The 4,969-nt window shown below is 38.9% G+C and overlaps 1 pseudogene; it reads left to right on the plus strand.

Annotated features, from left to right (window-relative positions):
* Positions 1–2,228: 2,228 nt before the first annotated feature.
* Positions 2,229–4,969, plus strand: part of LOC118342058 — a 3,417-nt pseudogene continuing 676 nt past the window's right edge.

Here is a 4,969-nt window from a genome sequence, read left to right on the forward strand (position 1 = left end):
ACAAAATATGGAGTGTGGACTGGTAGCTGGAGAAGTGCCAGTTTCACCTCCTTTGTGCTGCTGAGGTGCCCTTGAGCAAGGCAACCTAACCCCAAAACTGCTCATGGGGTGCTGGTAATGTGCATTTCAGCCTGTGTGTGTGTATAAAAAAAGAGTGAAAAAAACAATTTCCCCCTAGGGGATCAATAAAGTATATCTTCTTCTTCTTTTCTTCAAAGGGTACAATATGTGCTTTTGGTCCCTGTTTCCTATGTCCATACAGGCTATGTAGAGCTCCACTCCTGATACAATTCCAGTGTACGACACATGGAACAAAATCTACAGTCCTCATTCTGTGTAATAAAAATTTGTTGAAGAAGATAATGTGCTACCTCAGCAGTCTAAGATAGACAAATAAGAGGGTCTCTTCCAAGCTCATAGTATTTTTTGTGTAAAAAAATGTGGCCTTGCTGAATTGCAGCAGAGCGATAAGTATAAAAAGAGGGAATTTGTGCTAAAAATACTTTTTCAACCTAATCTGACGCACACACAATATATGTGTTTCTCAGACACAAACACCTATCTGCAGGCTCTTTTCAACGAGGAACTGTAATTCAAATTTTAGAATGCATTTTTACTCATAATGAGCTCTATGGATTTTGTTCCCCAGCATTACATTGAAATGGCTTTAGGAGATCTACAAAGCCAGTATGAACATGAGACATAGCTACAGGGCCTAGTAACACATCCTTTAATCTGAAGAGATGCATAGCTAGAATATGTGTCAGTTTGTATTTATCCACATTCCAGGATCCTGTCAGTGTTCAGTGACAGCTGCTGTCCTGCAGGAACTGCTTGTGTTGAGAAAGGAAAACCCATCTGCTGTTATGACTGTATACCATGTCCTGAGGGAGAGATTAGCAATGCTACAGGTAATTTTTTGTCTAATGCATATCTACAACATCAAATATATGAATGCTAAAAGCCCTTTTTAATTTACTTTTTAAGATTCCCCTGTTGGTTTCCCTTGCCCCAAGGAGTTCTGGCCTAATGCAGAGAGAGACACTTGTTTCCCCAAGCCTGTAGAGTTTCTTTCCTTTGACGAGGTCCTAGGAATCATCCTGGCTGCATTCTCTGTTGGTGGTGCCTGTCTTGCCATCATAACAAGACATCCCTGATTGTCAGGGCAAAGAAAAAAAAACTATAGTAGTGTTAATGAATGAATACTATGAAATGGTTTGGTCCTCCACAGCAAAGAATGACTGTAGTGTCTTTCACATTCATTCAAGTTCAAGGTTAAGCCTACTAGCTGCCTTTTGCTTAGTGTTAGCTGTCCTAGCTAACACTAATCACATTCAGCATGCTGATATTCTGTGCAGTCTGGATCATCTTTATCTCAGCATATGTCAGCTCTACTCTGAAGTTTATTGTGGCTTATTTGCTATTCTGGCCTCTAGTTTTGGACTAATACTGTGTATATTGGCTCCAATGTCAATGCCAAAAAATATTTAATAAACAAAAATACATTCTAAGACATCTGAGGTTTAGGACATATTCATTGCTGTGCATGGCATTACATTATTATTATATTTTTTAAAATCGATTTTTAATATTATTGTTTTATTTCACAAAAATATGTGGTACTGAGTTCTCTCTCCACAGTTTGTCATAGTGGAAAATAAATCTTGTGATTTATTTAAGATGGGATTAGACCACATAAACAACCCATTAAAAGTGTGCATTTGTTAGACTTGAATGTAATATGAACCAAAATCCCAAAAAGGTGTGAGGGTATTAGGAAGATACCTGTTTTTTACAATGATAACCTTACAAGAGGAAAGATAAATGGAGGGAGATAACATTGTACATGCCACCCATACAAAATACTGCCAATAATTCATCAAAGACCTTTGGATAAGGACATCCTCTTCCTGATGTACAGTATGCTGACGTACAAGTAGGAGGGTAGCTTTTGGCTTAAAATGTATATAAACCAGTGAAAACACACAGTATGCCCACATACAAACACGTGAACAATGGAGATCTCAGCTCTCTTCACCAGCCTCATTTGGTCTCTGGGTTTGTGTGAGCTGAATTTAGCTTTCGCCATTAATGGTTCTGGGAATGATCTGGAACAATGGACTGGGCTTACAGAGCATAGAACTGGTGCTGGGGTCAGCACTGAGGCCTCATCTGTGAAATGTAAGCTCCGGGGTGCTGTTCGTCTACCTGCATTCTCAATGGATGGTGACTACGTCATTGGGGGTGTTTTCTCCATACATAACTACAAACACACAGCGGAACATAACTATACCATCATGCCTGAGCCACTAAAGTGCACAGGGAGGTTAGTAAGAGGGAGAAATCGTTGGTAAGAGGATGTTACACTGTGCTGGGTTGGAAATGTTTTATTTGAATGATGTGCTTACAATTCAGTTGCAAAGCTGTATTGTTTTTTTAACAGGATAAAATAAATTAAGATGTTTGATTTGTTTGACTGTTAATCCATGACTTAAAATGTTGAACTGATATCTAATGCTGTGTTTTTTAATTTTGGTGCTCAGATAACTGTTCACAGATGCTGTGCAACTATGAACTTTTGTCCATTACTATTGATTGCCATTCTCTGTTACTGTGTGTTTAATCCTTATTATGTCAATTTGAACTCTGACATGAGTGTCTGTGTGCAGCATTGACTTCCGAAAACTGCGCTTTTCACGTGCAATGATCTTCGCCATTGAAGAGATTAACAATAGCACAAAACTGCTGCCGGGCATCAAACTCGGTTATCGGATCCACGACTCATGTGCCTCAGTACCCGTAGCAGTGCATGTGGCATTTCAGCTTGCAAATGGACTGGACCCGGTGTTTTACACTGGTGACAATTGCTCTCAATCTGGTTTGGTGATGGCTATCGTCGGTGAGTCTGGGTCCACACTGTCCATCAGCATGTCACGCATCATGGGGCCCTTTAACATTCCTCTGGTAAATGTTTTGAATTTCTGGCAAACTATGTGTTTAATATAGGCCTGTGTTATGTCTTTGTCAGACCCATTAAAGGATTAAACAGTTTTTTTCCTTCAGGTGAGCCACTTTTCCACATGTGCATGCCTGTCTGATAAGCAGCAGTTCCCGAGTTTCTTCAGAACAATCCCTAGTGACCAGTTCCAGGCTGACGCACTGGCCAAGCTGGTAAAACACTTTGGCTGGACTTGGATAGGTGCTATCCATTCCGATTCAGACTATGGCAATAATGGCATGGCATCTTTCCTGAATGCAGCAGAGAAGGAGGGGATCTGTGTGGAATACACTGAATCTTTCTATCGGACCCACCCACGTAGCAGGATCCAGAGAGTAGCTGATGTTGTCCGCAGGTTTCTACATCACTGATTGTGTTTTTGTTCTGTGTGCTGACACTGACCTTCTGCATACAAAACAACAAAAAAGTTTTTTTTTTTTTATTGGCTTAGTGGCAAATTGGAAATGTATTTTTTTAGGAGAATGTTTATTTCTCTCAAATTATTATTGATGTTGTTAGAAAAATTGTGAGACCAAAACCTAAAATATCACTCATCTTTCTATGTGTCTATTTTGACTCCTGCATTGGTATAATATCACTGTAATGTGTCTCCAGGTCGACAGCTATGGTTATTGTGGCATTTGCAGCCGCTGCAGAAATCGGGCTACTCCTGGAGGAGCTGTCAAGTGAGCCTTCTCCACCTCGGCAGTGGTTAGGCAGTGAGGCCTGGGCAACCAACCCCGACATGCTGAGGTTCAGCTTCTGTGCTGGAACTATTGGAGTTGGCATTCAGAAATCTGTCATCCCAGGTCTGAGAGAATTCTTGCTGGATCTCTCTCCTTCTGAAGTGGCTGCCTCTCCACTGCTTACTGCCTTTTGGGAGGATGCGTTCAACTGCAGGCTGGGAAAAAGTGAGACATGCTGTTTTTTTTTACATATTTGACATTCACAAGTTGATCTTTGTTGTTTGCGTTGTGTGTTACTGTTTTGACAGCTTCCTGTGTTAAAAGTCAGCAGCTACTTTAAGGTCAACCCCAGATTTCGTTTGAGATGGAAATCTACTAATATTGAAAAATAGAGCAAATATGAGGTGGATGTAAAGCACATCTCTGTGAATAATCTGAGGTTTTTTGATATCAGGTCAATTAATGATTATAAAAAAAAGTTGTGGACATTGTCTTTTACAAATGTCACTAATGATTTGATAACTGAGTTCTGTTAATGAGTTGGTTTACAGAAGGTAAAAAAAACACAAAAACAAACAGGGCCTGATAAACAGAGCAGCATTTATTTAAAAGAAAATAGAAGAAGACATGTCTGGAAAAATAGTGCAGTGAAATGTAATGTAAAATAATGTTATAAACAATGTTTTATGTGTATACTTAATAGTTAGCTTCATTGAGGGGTTGATTTAACAGGGCCTGGGACAAACTGAAACACCTAAGAAAAAAGATGGACACAGTACTTTAAAATGTAATGTAAAAACATGTTTTATGAATACATAGATGAATGAGTTTCTGCGAGGCACAGTTGGTATGTGAAATAAGACAAATATAAAATAAACTAATAATAAACACAGAATCATAATGTAGTATCATTATCAAAGCTATAAAAAAACTTTTTTTGTTTTTAGGTGCAGCCACAAACGAGAATGTGTGTGATGGAACTGAAGACATACATAAAGTCAAGAGCCCGTACACCGACACATCTCAGCTCCGAATCACTAACATGGTTTACAAGGCTGTTTATGCAATAGCACATGCCATTCATAATGCAGTGTGTCAGGACACAAATTCTACAACTCAGTGTGACAAAATCACCAGGATAGAGTCCAAAGAGGTAATTTAAAACTATAATGTACTTTTTATTAAATTAAATATTCATTTTATTTCACATTTACCTCTTTCTTGCTTATTGTCATACTTTATGTCATCCTCACAGGTTTTCACTCAGCTGAAGAAAGTAAATTTT

This window comes from Morone saxatilis, unplaced genomic scaffold (genome assembly GCF_004916995.1).
Source record: "Morone saxatilis isolate NCDOM2014 unplaced genomic scaffold, NCSU_SB_2.0 Contig8, whole genome shotgun sequence".
NCBI classification, from domain to species: Eukaryota; Metazoa; Chordata; class Actinopteri; family Moronidae; genus Morone; species Morone saxatilis.